The sequence below is a fragment of the Bacillus rossius genome, chromosome 18 (assembly GCF_032445375.1).
Source record: "Bacillus rossius redtenbacheri isolate Brsri chromosome 18, Brsri_v3, whole genome shotgun sequence".
Taxonomy (NCBI): Eukaryota; Metazoa; Arthropoda; class Insecta; order Phasmatodea; family Bacillidae; genus Bacillus; species Bacillus rossius.
The window spans coordinates 23,762,468-23,779,331 of NC_086345.1; the positions used below are offsets into that span (position 1 = coordinate 23,762,468).

General features: G+C 37.2%; 1 protein-coding gene across 1 annotated transcript in view; it reads left to right on the plus strand.

Annotated features, from left to right (window-relative positions):
- Positions 1-16,864, plus strand: part of LOC134541174 (corticotropin-releasing factor receptor 1-like) — a 163,618-nt gene that overhangs the window by 67,784 nt on the left and 78,970 nt on the right. Inside the window, exon 2 of the mRNA XM_063384406.1 lies at positions 12,946-13,045. The gene's annotated coding sequence lies outside the window, so the exon portion shown is untranslated. The remainder of the gene's footprint in view (positions 1-12,945; positions 13,046-16,864) is intronic.

The following is a 16,864-nucleotide window of genomic DNA, read 5'->3' on the forward strand; positions in this document are numbered from 1 at the left end:
AAATTGTAGTCGGTGAGTGCTTTTGTAATTTCATTTCCCGAAAGACTTTTAAACTTGATGGACGTTTAATTAAGTAATACGTTAGTTGCAGAATGCTGTTGTTCTTGGCGACGTAGCGAGTGCTTTTGTTTGAACACTTTGGAGGGCTTCCGGTTTCTCATTTCCGTTTCCTCTCGAGCAGAGGAGCTCGCTTTGTGGCCAGGTTTGGGAAGCTCTTCTTCGTCTTCATCTTCTTCTTCGTAACGGCCTCCACAAAGCTTTTCATAGATGTTGAGTCGCGGCTCTGAAAACCAAAATTTTCAAGTCATTGTTTCTGAACGCCAGGGTGTACATAATCTTTGAATACACATGAGCATGTAAACAGAAGGAGAAAACAAAAACATATTTTTACAAAAGATTCCTTTGGAAACTAGTTGCCAAAATAATAGAATACGTTTTTGACGTGACAACGTCTAATAAATCGATGAACGCCGGCTGCACGCACGAAAAAATTGTTCCATTACGCACATTGTCCCGTTACACTGTGTACTGTTACGCTCATTGTACGCTTGCGCCGCATATATCTCTTTTCCACTCGATTGGAACAACCATCGATTTGACTTTTTCAAGGCACATTAAACTTGAAACACTCTCATTCGTTTCCTACTTTTCCTATCATCGTCCTATCCTTAACAGAATAACACAGATTGGAAGAAGTTAAATAGCAAATATGTATAAAAGTTATAATTAAAATAATCTCTTAGTTAAAGTAATAAACATATTTGAATTAATGGGTGCATATAAAAGTTAATTTATAAATTAAATTGTAGATTTCATTTCAATCCTTCTTTGTATCCATACAAAATAGTGATAATTCAATAAATATGATTCAATTTTATTCATAAAAGTATGCAATCATTTCATCAATGTTTTATTATGACTTCACGTTAAATTATCGTCCGTAAACCAATTTTACAGACAACCTATTTTTTATGTTTTTTTAAAATACAGAGTATCTATTACGAAAATTGATGCATAATTGTATATTTTATTTGATGTTTCATTTAAAAATGATTTTTTTAAAATCATTAAATAATGATGGAATAATCAATAATTGAATTTAGTTTTGTTGTATCGTGCTTATTAATCTGCGCAGTTAATACCAAAAAAACTATTCAGGGAACGGCTTACAAATATCTTTAATCCCCTACTTTTCCAGAACCAATAAAAATGTGTATTTTTTTAGACTAAATGAACAAATTTCAAAAAAACTAATTTTTGTATTACCTTGTGTTCGTGATATGAGTGTACCTCAGAACCAAAATAGCCTAACTCAAAACTGAGAGTGCTTATTAGACAGTAAATAAACAGAATCGTTATCTCCACGCCAACTTTAGAATTAGGCTCTCATAACTTTCTAAAATGCTTTATATTTTTTTGACTGAGTTACGATGTTATTGTTAGTTAGAAAACAAACTTTAAAGACATAATCTTCAAGAAAAATTTCGCTTTTTTTTTGGACATATACTCGCTTGGTTTAGAGGTAGGTCAAACAGAAATAACATGTAATACTCTTTTTTGTAACTCACAATTCTTCGACGTAAAGTCCCAAAAATTCTCGTTTCTGTTGTAGTTTTGTAGCTTGCAATTTTTAAATTTGATGAATTTAGTCAATTTATCACAAACTTCGATAAATAAACTAAATGACAACAAACAACACGTAGAAATACGTTAGTTTTTATATAAGTAAAAAGAAAATGATTATGTTCTTTGGTTGGGCTCTCATTTAAATTAGGTTATCAAAATCGTGAGTAATAATTGGAACTCCAATTTAAAATCCCTTTGATGATTACTATCTATAGAAGGTAAATACTTAAATACCTTTAAAAAATGTAACTAAAATACAATTTATAATATCGCAAATGGTAAGCATAACATTATATCGCACATTATTATATACATTTATACCAAAATCATGTAGAAAAATTCGATATACTGAAGGCAGCTTAAAGTCTCCATAAACATGTATACACCTGGATCACGTTCAAAATGTTTATGTCCGAAACATTGAAATCGTAAAACCGAAACTAAATCCATTAAAATATGTCAACAACAGTTTTAGTTTGTTTCCTCTACCGAAGCTCGCTAAAAAAAAAAAAAAAAAAAAAAAAAACGCAACAAGCGACGATCGGACAGAACCGAAAGCCGCGGAAAAATCGATTAAAAGTTCGAAAACGATCTCGTTTTTTCGTGAGGGCAAAGCAAAAGAGATGGACAGTGTGTGTGTGTGTGCGTGTGTGTGTGTGTGTCCGAGCAGGTAAGCTGTTTTCCGAACGCGAGTTGAAAAACGAAACTGTTAATGATACATCTAACTTTGTTTGGCAGTTTTTAGAGTCCGCTGCTTTATAACGCCGTCTGCGCTCGAGTGGTTTGATTCTAATAAGTTTATCCCAAATCCCCAAGTACTTAAAATCCAATAATTAAGCTTTTGTAATGAACTCGAGGGTGAATTTGTACCACGCACAGAATTCAGGTTACTTTAGGTCAAAAGAGAAAACAGAAAATGGTTCGCCAATACAACAGTTTCAACTAAAAAAAAATAAAAGTTGAAAATATTGTTGAATCCATTCATATTTTCTGTGAGCCCTATCGCTTGTTTAAGTGTACAAAGCCAAGATCTATGAGTAATTAATTTTAAGAAAATGTTTAAATATTCAGATGAACATAGTGTAATCGATTGATTGAAATATAAACCGCCGGAAAAAATTCTGGACCAAAAACCTCGAAGACGTCCACAATGGCAGTTTAGTAATAATTTTAATTATTAAAATTACACCGTCTGCATATTATTAACATGATTGACACACAGTTGATTGCCGCCTTGCTGATAAAATGTCCCCATATTGCCTTTCAAAACAGAGCTGAAAATTATCCAAAACTATTGCAAATAAACATAGCCAAAGTTGCTTACGTCATTCCTGGGTGTTTTCACGCCAGTGGTGGATACATGAATTTATCTCATAATAGCATTTAAGCTAAAAAAATAAAGGTTACCTTAAATTGGTTGTCTGTAAAGTCGGTTTACGGACGATAGTTTAACGTGACGTCATAACAAAACATTGATGAAATGATTGCATACTTTTATGAATAAAATTGAATCATTTTTATTGAATTATCACTATTTTGTACGGATACAAAGAAGGAGTGAAATGAAATCTACAATTTAATTGATAAATTTACTTATATTTACACTCATTAATTCAAATATGTTTATTACTTTAACGAAGAGATTATTTTAACTATATAACTTTTATACATGTTTGCTATTTAACTTCTTCCAATCTATGTTATTCTGTTAAGGATAGGACGATGATAGGAAAAGTAGGAAACGAATGGGAGTGTTTCAAGTTTAATGTGCCTCGAAAAAGTCAAATCGATGGTTGTTCCAATCGAGTGGAAGAGAGATAGATGCGGCGCAAGCGTACAATGAGCTTAACGGGACAAAGCTTAACGGGTAAATGAGCGTAACGGGACGATTTTTTGTGCGTGCAGCCGGCGTTGATCGATTTATTAGACGTTGTCACGTCAAAAAAGAAATACCTTGTAAGCGAGCCTTTCTGTACTCATTAGAGTCGTGTAAACATCTAACGTCGGTGACGAGCTAATTCAGTGTTCTCATGTTGCAAGTACACTTATAATAGAAAATCGAACACGAAATTTAACATAGAATTTTTTGAAATAATGCCAAACTTGTTCAAATTGTGTTTTTAACTATAATTCTTGTACGCGAATCAAACGTAATTTCCGCACCCGCATATAGAAATTCACTGCCGCTTTGGCTACGTCGAATAATTGAATCATTTGTAGACACCGGAAAAATTCGCGTATCAATTTCGTGATAGGCTGAAATCCAAACATGTGTACATTTTTGCTGGTTCTGCTATTGGCTCGCAGTTTAACTAGAGCTCTCTGGACCAATGAGAGACTATCGACAAATGAAGCGTCGAATCACAAGCTACCCAGTGGAGACGCCTCACAATGTAGTACCCAATGAACACGCGTGTTTACTTGAGAAATGCAGAGGATAATGGAGGCTATCCTAGAGGTCATTGAATCTGCGAATTTTTCCAGTCTCTAATAATTTGACCATCACACCGAACTTTTAAATAATGTAATGGAACGTCAAAAATAAAAGCAAAGAAGACTTGAAATAAAAATATTTAAACCCGGTTTTGGACCTGATTTTCTACAAGCAAGTTTAGTAAAATACTATCCATAGAGACTGGAAATATTCGCGAGTCAATGACCTCCAGGATAGATTCCACGATCCTCTGCCCTACTCGGGCAAACGGCGCCCGTTCATTGGGTACTGAATTATGAGGCGTCTCAGGTGGGTAACTTGTGGTTGGATACCTCTTTGATTGATTGTCTCTAATTGGCCAAGAGTCCTACATATTAACAGTGAACCAATAGCAGAAGCAGCACAACGGTATAATCATTTGAATTTTAGCATATCACGAAATGAACCCGCGAATTTTTCCGGTCTCTAACTATCCATCTTGTTTGTTTTTGCGAACTTTGGTTCGCGCCATCCGCCACAGACGGCAGCACCGTGCTTGTTACACATTTCCCTCCCATGCGAGTTCCCTTCCAATCACGAAATTACTCCTCCCAGATGCCGTATACCGAGAGCTTAGATGTAAACACCTAAAAAAAAAATACGTAAACGAGATGGGTTTTGGACCATTACGTTTTGTCATTTTCAACTTGTATCAAGACATGTCGCCTCTATTTGGCCGAACAGCCCAGCCAATCAGAATAGAAGAGGCCACTGATCTGCCAGAACCCCCCCCCCCCCCCCAAGCCAATCACAGAAGCCCAATGATAACCTCAGTAGATAACTCTTATCATGATGATGGCGACTGCACAGTCGACCGAAACGTCGGTGATGCATTCGCCGAAGGAGCTAAGCGACTTCAGACAATGGCCGCGAAATCCTGAGATCTTTATTGGGCGGGTTCGTGTTTCAAGGTGTTGTGACGAAATAACAATGCTGACATCGCCGAAATATGGAATGTTTTTTTCATAACTTCATGGTGGTTGGGGGGTAAATAACCCCCCTTACCACAACCACCACCACCACCACATCTTGCATCCGCCACTGAACCTGGCTTTGTGTTAAGGGGCCCGCCTCCACAGGGGTGTGTGTGTGTTACTGAGGCGGGATGATAAGCGCGACGCTCGCTGGTGCTTCTAGCGCGGTGTCTCCTCTGGACTGGCGCGCAGTCTTCTCGTCGTGCGTATGAGCGGCGACCGTAACATTACACGGCGGATAAATGAAGATAAAGGTGTAATGCAAGTCCCTTAAGTGCTTTGAAAAATCTGCACCGGTTGTTTTACGCCTAAAATTTACTCTGGAAACATGCGTTTTTTGCCATTTTAACTCTTCTAAAAATACGGTTTAAAAACTTAATCCGGAATCAAAAGTACTTTTCGGCCCTCAGTGAACTCTTAAAATGCTTTTCGTAAGCAGACCTCACTAGGATATCTTTAGTAGTTTTGAAAATCGCGTTGTTTTTCCTGAAGCTCTGCCCACCGCGTGTTTGTGTCGGGGTAGACAAGGGCCTTAACATCCGTGGGTTCACATACACGCACATCCCTGGGTGACCTCAAGCCGAGACGGGAATAGCACCCTCATTAGCTCCCGGATGTCGGACGAGGGAATTAATCCGGGTATATCTACCCTCGCGCCCCTTAACCCTCTTAACCCCGTCCGTCGTTAAGGTCCACAGTCGCGCGTCCACCCCCCCGGGGGGCGTATATCACGTCCGCGCAGGCGAGCAAACATCCTCGTCTGTTTGCGTCCGCCGTCCGCTGTTCTCATACTTCCGGAAGTACGAAGTCGCCGAGAAGAGTATGAACATAACAGCTTTCACAAACAATTAAAACGTGGTTATATAATTAATTCATTTGAGATAATAAAGTCTGTAAAGTCGGTTTACGGACGATAATTTAACGTGATAACGTCATACGAAAAAAAATTGGATGAAAAATTGCATACTTTTTTTTTAATTTTCAAATATTTTTTTTTTTACAGTTTTTGCAAATTTAATTTAAATAATTTGTTTAAATATAATCACGAACAGTTAGTTATAAAGCCCGCCTTAACCCGTTTGATATTAAAGAAGATTTTCTCGCAACGGTGGTTGGCCGGTTCTTGCACGCTCGGCTCAGGCGGAACGTGACACTTTTTCGTGCGTGCAGCTGGCGTTCATCGATTTATAAGACGTTATCATGTTACAAACACAAAAAAGTAGAAACGAAATAGTAGCTTGGCTTCTGGGTTGTAGCCGTGTCAGTGGCGAATAATACACCGACGTTTCGGTCGACATTGCAGTCGCCATCATCAGGGAGCAGTTACCTACTGAGGTTATCACAAGTCCTCCTGCCTTTTTTAATACTCTCGCCTGAGAAGAGAGGTGTTTTTTTCGGTTGGCTGTAGCTGTGGGCCAATCACAGACTTCCTTCCGTTGGTAACTGCTCCCTGATGATGGCGACTGAAATTTCGACCGAAACGTCGGTGAACGTTTCGCAAAGGGACACGGCTACAACCCAGAAGCCAAGCCACTTCAGACAATGGCCGTGAAAGCCTGCGAACATTATTAGAAAAAAATAATTATTAATGCTACTACGCCGTAAAGTAATGGGTGCGTTCCGTCTTTGCCGTGAAAATAATTGAAGTCGAATTAGCAAATAACCCTAACACTTATTTTCCAACTTGATAGCGAAAAATTTATTTTTAAAATTATTATAATGGATTTTATCGGTGATTCCTTGTTGATATGTTCCTTAATTGTCATCGTTAAATTCTATTGTATTTGCTGTTCTGTCACCTATATTCTTAACACATATTTAGTGATGTGGATTATTGAAGTGCGAAGTTTCACTGCTTACGTTCGTGGCGGCTACGCACCCATTTTTTTCGTTTGGTTTCAATTAATTATGGGGAAAAAATACTTCGGATTTTCATCTGAAGCAGATACGTGCTTTGGTGATAAATGTCCTGATGAACAGCACGATTCACAGTCGCCTATCTCAAACTGTTTTCGAATTTCTGGGAGGCTTATCTTCGACCAAAGTGATTTCGAAGACAGGAGAACGCAAAGACGGCCGCAAAGGAGTTTTTTTTTGTCTGCACTCTTGTTCTCTAAAACCACACACACACACACTCTCTCTCTCTCTCTCTCTCTCTCTCTCTCTCTCTCTCTCTCTCTTTCTCTATTACTCCAACTCTCCCTTCTCCTTTTTAGATTTCCTGTCTCCGCTGACTTTATATTCTCTTCCCTGTTTATTTCCCAGGCAGAACATGGCGGATCTGTGACTTGAATGTGAATCAAAAACCAGCCAAAAACATCTCTATTTTAATTTTCACCAGAACAATTAAAATGTCCTTCTCAGATGTCTGTAATTGCACAACTCTGTTTAAACGCTACTGTTGGACGATAGACAAAAAATATAGTTGCAAACGTAATTCGTTGGAATTGTGAACTGTAAACTTTTTTTTATTGTGAATAGAGACCATACTAATATGTGTGTGAGTGTGTCCTAATTATTCGAACGTTAAGTAGTTATCATGTCACTGGCGTACGGAAAATTTAATACGTTGGTTAGAAGTAAAAGTTTTAATTATTTTTCAACCACTTGAATAAAAATAAATCTACCGTAGTTTTCAAAATTTTTTGCAGTGAAAATATTTGTGGCAAAATTTTTTTTTTGCTGTGAATAATTTCAAGTACACTGTGTTCTTCTGTGCTGTAATTATTACCTTCATTGTTTTCCCCCAGGAATAAATTCCTTCTTCGGAATTATTTGTGCTTTCTAGGCATTTACATTTGGCATCAGTTGATTTCGGATTTTTCTCCGTCTGCTTGTGTATTAATCTTTGTGTTCCTTTCTACAAGATTTTTTTTATGATGATCTGTGTAAACTATTAATGGCTTCTGTCCACGAAATTGTTTCAAATCAAACTTCCCTATTGCCACAATCATTGAAACAATGTTAAATTGCCACTAATACGACATGTCATTACAGTCTTTAATATATTAGGTAAAAAAAAGCGGGAAATAGTTTTAATGAATAGTTTGATTGCTAACGATTAAAAATTAAAATTTGCGAAAGTTTTTTTTCTAGTGGATACATTTACATCTTCAAATTGATTTTTAGTGTCTAAAAAAGGGGTTATTTACTTAAGAGATATAGTGACCTAAGTGATATATTACGTGAGCTACGCAATTAATCCATACAAAATTGGCATCATTATAAAGTTATTTTTGACGTGACAACGTCTAATAAATCGATGAACACCGGCTGCACGCACGAAAGTGTCCCGTTACGCACATTTTCCCGTTACACTCATTGTACGCTTGCGCCCCATGTACCTCTCTTCCACTCGATTGGAACAATCATCGATTTGACTTTTTCGAGGCACATTAAACTTGAAACACTCCCATTCGTTTCCTACTTTTCCTATCATCGTCCCATCCTTAACAGAATAACACAGATTGGAAGAAGTTAAATAGCAAACATGTATAAAAGTTATAGTTAAAATAATCTCTTCGTTAAAGTAATAAATATATTTTAATTAATGAGTGAAAATAAAAGTAAATTTATCAATTAAATTGTAGATTTCATTTCACTCCTTCTTTGTATCCATACGAAATAGTGATAATTCAATAAAAATGATTCCATTTTATTCATAAAAGTATGCAATCATTTCATCAATTTTTTTTGTCATGACGTTGTCACGTTAAACTATCGTCCGTAAACCGACTTTACAGACAACCATTTTTTTTTTCTTTTTTTTTTAGTATTCGGTTAAAAATAGTTTGAATTTGAAATAGTTAGTTGTTGCACTGCAGTGTTCGTAGCCAACCATCCCTCGTGCGCGGCTCGGGCGGATGAATACAGGCGGATGAATACAGGCGGATGAATCTGGGTCAAGTGCCCAGCGGAAGCGAATCTGCGCAGAACGACCGCCGGCTATTCCCTCGGAGCGATTGGCTGCGAGGGTTGCGACGTTAAAGCATTTTTTTTTCTTTTTTTTTACTTTCCCTCCGCCGTCCTCCCCCCCCCCCCTCGTAAAACCGGAAACGAGAGGGTGAGAGGCGCTTCTGATGGACTGCATTTCCGGGCAGAAACGTGCCTACTCCACATCGGAGGAGGGGGATAAATAGGCAGGTACCTTTGGGGAGAACTGCCTGTTTAAGAGCGTAAAGTTCGCCCGTCAAAAAACAAACAGGCAATTTTCTGAGGAACCGTCTTAAACACAACCCCCCTCCTTTTACAAAACACAACCCCACCCCCTACAGAACACAACCCTTATCCCTTACAGAACACCACCCCATCTCTACAGAACACAACCCCACCGCCTACAGAACACAACTCAAACCCCTTACAGAACACAAACCCACTCCTTACAGAACACAACCCCATCCTCTACAGAACACAACTCAAACCCCTTACAGAACACAAACCCATCCTCTACAGAACACAACCCCACCGCCTACAGAACACAACCCTTACCCCTTACAGAACACAACCCCACCGCCTACAGAACACAACCCCACTCCTTACAGAACACAACCCCACCGCCTACAGAACACAACCCCACCGCCTACAGAACACAACCCCACCGCCTACAGAACACAAACCCATCCTCTACAGAACACAACTCAAACCCCTTAAAGAACACAAACCCACTCCTTACAGAACACACCCCCATCCTCTACAGAACACAAGCCCCCTACAGAACACAACTCCACCGCCTAAAGAACACAACCCCATCATCTACAGAACACAACCCCACCGCTTACAGAACACAACTCCACCGCCTACAGAACACAACCCTCCTTACAGAATAACCCTCCCCCCTACAGAACACAACCCCCTCCCTACAGAACACAACCCCATTTTTTTCACTCCCACACAATACAACAAACAACTAGAGAAACTGAAATTTCGCGGATTCATTTGGCCGCAAGTTATAATGTAAACCTTCACACTCTCGCACCGTGTTCATGATTGGACCGCAGTTATTTAGACACGCCCCTTTACGACTTTGAGCCAACGAGGCCCAGCTAGGAGAGAAGAAAGCGAACCAGGTAGGGTTTACTAACTTGAGCAAAAAAAAAAGTCACATTAAAAAATAAGCTCAAAGCTTGGTAGAGCAACCTTAAAGTTCTTTGAATTTTAGGCTGACGGCAACAGAATTCGCGAAATTTCCGGGTGTCTAACTATAGTCACAGATTAAGAAACCACAATCACAAAATTTCAGGACAATATGTATGGTGTAAGGAATCTGTATGGCTTTATAATTCTTTATGGGGCTGGGATAAATAATTTTATACATTTCAGTCAGTTTTAAAAACTTGGTATATTATTTTTATTAAAATTATTATTATTAAATTGTTTTATAAATGTTTACCACAGCACTGAAATATTAAACAAAATTGGTCTTCAAGTTCCTTCATTCAATCATAGAACAATGCGACCTTTTCGAACGTATCACATAAAAAATGAGCTATCAAAACGGTGTACTGATAATTGTAATGATATTTTGAAAAATTTAGACCTTTTCAAAAGGGTAAAAATCTCAATTAAATACATTTTGAATTCTTAATTTTCTTGCACTTAAGATAATTTCTTATGTAAATAATTTATTATTGTTATTTCATTAATAAATTTAAAATTGACAAATTTTGTTTGTTATTATATTTTTTTAAGTGTCTTTTATCACGTGTTTATGTTTGTGCTGTCCCATTTTATTGTTGTGTTATTGTTGTGTTTTGTGTATGTTATTGTTATTTTTTTGTAATATTTAATTGCCCACCTGTTAAAGGTTCTGACTGTTGGTAGGCACTCAAATAATTATAATAAATAAATAATAAATAAATTATGTTGTTAATGCTTAATGCGTGAAAATTTTTCACTGCAATGACTACAATTAGGATTTATTTTTATTTTTAATTTTATGGAAAAAGGTTCAGCAATATTCTATACTCAATAACTTAATGAGTAGATTTATAAGAAGTGAAAGATAAACTAGCATGAGTTTATCGTACTGAGAAAATTTAAAGCAAGCACCTTTGATCGCTTTGAGCCACGTGATAGGAATTCGTCACATTTCTTTCCGCGTCACAACTGCATAAACCCTCATATTCACATGTGTGGCGTGATCGGAAGTTCGTTGAGTGTGTTTTTACGTTTATAGATGATTCATTACGTTGGTTAATGGAACAGAGTATAAAATACTCATGGAATAATACAGTCAATAAAATTTTCTGTTTGAAAAAAAAATTCAGTATTCGTTCTATGAAGCTTTCTCACTCCAATTCAGTGGTTGCTCGTAAAAAAAAAGTTTCAGGAATTTATTGTGCTATATACACAGCTGTCACATAGCTCAAGAGATGTCTAGTGTAGTGTGGGCACTCAAAATACACCACTGAAGATTTCCGTCCTGTTATAAGTATTCTATTCGGAAACAGAGGAGTTGAATTTTCATCGATGTTTCGAATAGTAACATAAAAGTGTTTTGAGGTTTGTAGGAGATTGGTTTTTTACTCTTTTCGAAAGAAAATAACTTATGGAATTCTCGCTATTGCATTCGACATCCACTGACTTTTATTTCGGCCTCAAATATTTCTCGTGCGCTAGAGCCTTTATGGAGCGTTGTTCCGCCGTATTTATATAGCTTTGAAAACTAACCTAAATCTGGCAATAAAACCTAGTACATATTGATAGCATGAAAACTGAAAAAGAAATGAAAGAAAATGTTTATTGAAAATTTTAAAGTAGCTACGTTTCTTTCTCAGTATCATACAATCAAGAAAAGGTTGGCTGCGTATTATGTTGCCCTTTTTTAAAAAATTTCGAAATTTATCAGAAAAGCTATTTACCTTTTTTAAAGTTATTATGTATTATATTTAAAAAAAAAACTCATTATCATTATTAAAAATATATGAAACTTATAGTTGTTTATTATGTGTATTATTTAGTTTTTTGTATTTTATCCCTGTTTTCTTGTTTATTTAGTTAGTTTTTGTGAAATGTGAAATACAAAATGGGTGAAAACAATTATTTCTTGCCCCTCCTGTCCATTCGAACCGTAGTCGCCACTGAAATTTTTCTGTAACTTTAGAAAAGGAAAATTTTTCTTAACGTTTCTGTACGTTCTTATTTTGAGTCTATTTGTGCTATTTGTAATTAAACTACAATTTTTCTAAGCGCATCAGGTTTGCGAAAACTTAACTTGCCATAAACATCAGTAACTATCAGTAGGGACACCTGTATTTCGCGAATAAATTTCGTGTCAAGGTATTTTACAAAATGCTGTATCTTTTCTCCTGTGGTTATTGGCTGAGGTCGGTGAGAGGTGTCGTCCCGCTCTTGACGGGGCCAATGAGAATGTGGTCACCGTACTGCTGCACCCTCACAATTTGCCACGACTCTTAGAAAAAGCTACAGTGTTTTGTGAAATACCTTGACATGAAATGAAATCGCGAAATACAGGTGTCCCTAACTATCAGGGACCGGGGAAATTCGTGAGTTCAGTGAGCAACCTTTATGATTGACTCCACAGTTTTACGTACACAGTGCTCATTTCAGCTAATCGTTGGTAGGGACTTGAAAAATTCGCGGGTTCATTTCGTGATAAGCTAAATTTCAAATAATTATACCGTTGTGCTGCTTCTGGTATTGGTTCACTGTTAATATGTAGGACTCTTGGCCAATTAGAGACAATCAATCAAAGAGGTATCAAACCACAAGTTACCCACTTGAGACGCCTCAAAATTCAGTACCCAATGAACGGGTGCCGTTTGCCCAAGTAGGCAGAGGATCGTGGAATTTATCCTGGAATGACCTCTCTCTACGTATAATACATCCTCAAACTTATTCCTTTTGTTTCAGGATGACATTTGTTCGGGACTGCACTCGACTAAAGCTCGTGACCTGTTTACTCCGCTGTGTCAACAAATGCAAATTGATGTGAGCGGCCACTGGGTAAAAGGTAAGACACAATAAATTATTTTGATGATGTCATTTTCAACACAATTGCCTTTCTAAATATTAAAATATTTTAGAAAAAATAGTTTTAATATAGTTGTTATATATGTATTAGTTTCTGTTATAAATGGTTAATTTTTTTTACGGATGATAATTTATTCACTTTTAAAAAAATAATATTCTTTTTAGATAAAGAGCTTAATGTTGTGTCTTACTAGATTTTATGTTCAGCAGTATTTGAGCAGATGTCATTGAATTTTAATTACAAAAAATTCTTCTTAATTATTCAGTCATACTATGGAAATATTGGCCATAAAATTGATAAAAAATATATCTTTTTCTCAGAGTACATTTCCCATCTAAAGCAAATGTATTTTAATGTGTTTGGAATAATGCAGGCTGTTAATTAAAAATTATTAACAATGTAAAACTTAATTTTATTTTTTATTTTTTAAATATTGTAAAATATTATTATCGTTATATTTAAAAATATTTTTCTTGGTTAACTTGAGCTCTAGCAATGCATCTTACAAAAATAATCAGAAAAACTTAGAAAAATATGTCAATTAAAATGCTAAAATTTAAAATAAATTATAGCGTACTCTCATACCTACTCAATTAATTATTTTACGTAATTAAAATGAATTATATTTTTATTTTGTATGGTTAAGTCTTTCTAAACGAAATTCAAAACATATCATAAAGCAGCCAGTAGAATATCATTGAATTTAAATTAAAAACCTTTTTTTTTTTAATTTCTCCTTATTTTCAGGACCAAAAAATGCGAATAGGTATGCAAATCAAACATTTTTTAAAATTATATTTTGTAAAAGTTGATTTCCTTGGTAAATCTATAAGTTGAACAGTGTTTAACGTAAATTTATAGTTACATAAAAAATGGCTTGAAAATGGTCGCAACCTTTCAAGCCCTAACTTACTTAGTGCTAGAGACCTAAAAAATTCGCGGATTCATTTCGTGTTATGCTAAAATTCAAATAATTATACCTTTGTGCTGCTTCTGCCATTGGTCCACTGTTAATCTGGAGGACTGGGGGCCAATTAGAGACCCTCACTCGTAGAAGTGTCGAATCACAGGCCACCCAATCGTGACGACTCACAAGTCAGCAGCCAATGAACAGTTGGCATTTGCCCGAGTGAGTAGTGGATATTGGAGTCTATCCTGAACGTCATTGAACCCGCGAATTTTTCCGGTCTCTACTTATTACTAATTTGCTCTGTTTGTAAAAAAAAAATATCCGACCATTCTTGACGAACCTAGAGAGAGAAAGAAACACACGGGTACATGACTGCCTTTTACGTTAGAAATTAAACTTCGCAGATAAGAGTAATGAGAATGTATCAGAATGTGTGAAAGTAAGCGAGTGAGCATGAATGCGAGTGAACAAATACAAATATTACTATAAAGGAAGAAAAAACATCTAACACCCCACTCCTGAACCTCCCCTTCCCTGTGCGTTGCAGTTTTCGTTGCCATCTTAGTTGCGTTATGACGTCATCGACCTTCCCTTATGTGTGTATTAAAGTTCCACTTCGAAGAAGAACCATCGACATTATTTCTGTTCTGTTAACCCGGAAATTTCGTGGATTCGTTCGATGTCAGGTTTAAAATTAATATTACTGTGTAAATATACCCGCTAAAGCTTTCCTATTGGCTGGTTTTCCGACTTTTAGGTACTTGAAAGGGTCGGTGTGATTCAGTCACTCTACTGTTAGATAGTAGTTGACCGGAAGGGGGAGCTGAATTGTTGCCCCTTGGAAGGGCAGCCCTTCAGGATTTTTCTGACAGTGGTGTTTTTGAAAGGTTGTCTGAATTGTTGCACCTTCGAAGGGCATCCCTTCAGGATTTTTCTGACAGTGGTGTTTTTGAAAGGTTGTCTGAATTGTTGCCCCTTGGATGGGCAACCCTTCAGGATTTATCTGACAGTGGTTAGTTTAGGTTATGTTAGGTTAGGTCACTTTACAAACTAACCACTGTCAGAAAAATCCTGAAGGGCTGCCCATCTAAGGGGCAACAATTCAGACAAACTTTCAAAAGCACTACTGTCTGTAAAATCCTGTAGGGCTGCCCTTCCAAGGGGGCAAAAATTCAGACAACATTTCAAAAACACCACTGTCCGAAAAATCCTGATGGGCTGCCCTTCCAAGGTGCAACAATTCAGACAACCTTTCAAAAACATCGCTGTTAAAGCTATCCTGATTGGCTGCCCTTCCAAGGGGCAACAATTCAGGATTATAAAATTACGAAAATAGACACATTTTAAGATACTGGAAGGGCTGCCCTTCCAGTCGCTTTACAAACTAACCACTGTCAGAAAAATTCTGAAGGGCTGCCCTTCAAAGGGGCAGCATTTCAGTCGCCCCGACCGGAAGAATTTGTGATCCAGCCATCAAAAAACCAGTGCTGTACCTCGCGACGAAACGAACCCGCAGAAAATTACCGGGTGTCTAATCGATCTATCGATCGCGGAGGTCTTGGGTTCAGAGTTCACCGAACGCGAACGAGGCTCGAGGCAATTTTCAGCTTTGGGGAATCACCCCTACCCCCTTGATTTAAGGGGGCTTCCAGAGAGCTTTAATACACTATAGTCCAAAGACACTTTTGAAAGGGGGTTGTCACATCCCCCCCCCCGTCCCCCTTCGCTGGGACGAGTTCCAATTACGAGCGAAACATTCGTTCTTGAATACCTAATTGTTATAGCGCGATGACTGAGTGGACTGTATACGATTACGATAATGATTATAGATGCCATTATAATACAACAATTTAACCGTGAGGCTACACCATAGTACTGCTCACCGCCATGATGAAAAATACGGCTGACTTCCGGCGGGAAGTTCAGGGCTGCCAACTATTGGCAGAGGATGCTGGATAATGGTTGCCACTACACAGCAGCGCGGGAAATACAACTTGAAGTATTCAGAGACTTCTCAGAAGCACTGATTACGTTGAGGTCTAATCAAAGTTACTTACACAAAATTACACACACTAATACACAGTCTAAACAATAATGTTTATGATTCTCTTGAATATGAATTTGGGTTATATGGGCCATGACAAAAAAAAACCTATGTACTTATACATTTTCCGTAAGTTACTACCCTTGATAACGAATAAGATAGGTAGTAGTTCTTCGAAATATACCTAAAATATTTCATTTGCTTGAAAATACTGAGAAAGCTTTGATTTTTTTATTTTCAATTTACGGTCGTAATTTATTTCATCGAAACGTGTTTCGGCCAAAGTTTTATATGAAGTTTAGTATTCATTCGATAAATTATGACGGGATTGATAGTATACTTTCGAGGGTTGCGTTCTGCACCCACTAAAGCACTTTATGCCTAAAAATTACTCTGAAAACATGCGTTTTTAGCCATTTAAACACTTCGAAAATACGGTTTAAAAACTTAATCCGAAATCACAAGTATTTTTCGGCCCTCAGCGAACTCTTAAATGCTTCTCGTAAACAGACCCCCACTCGGATGTCTCGAGTAGTTTTCAAATCGCGTTGTTTTTCCTGAAGCTCTGCGCACCGTGTGTGTGCCCGGGTAGACAAGGGCCTTAAGAAGATGAAAGTCCTGACTGAAGACAATTTCCATGGCCATACACAATAACTGGTTCGAACTGGTTATTGTAGTCAGAAGGTGGTCGCGTCTGCTCGACTACGGTAACCGGACGAAGCCAATTTTTACCACGTTTTTATTAAATCGCTTTCTTGTACGTCTGTCCGGGTGTATTTATGTAATTGATTTTAAACCAACTTCCCGATGAGCTAGATACTTGAAATTTGTACCATAGCTCAGA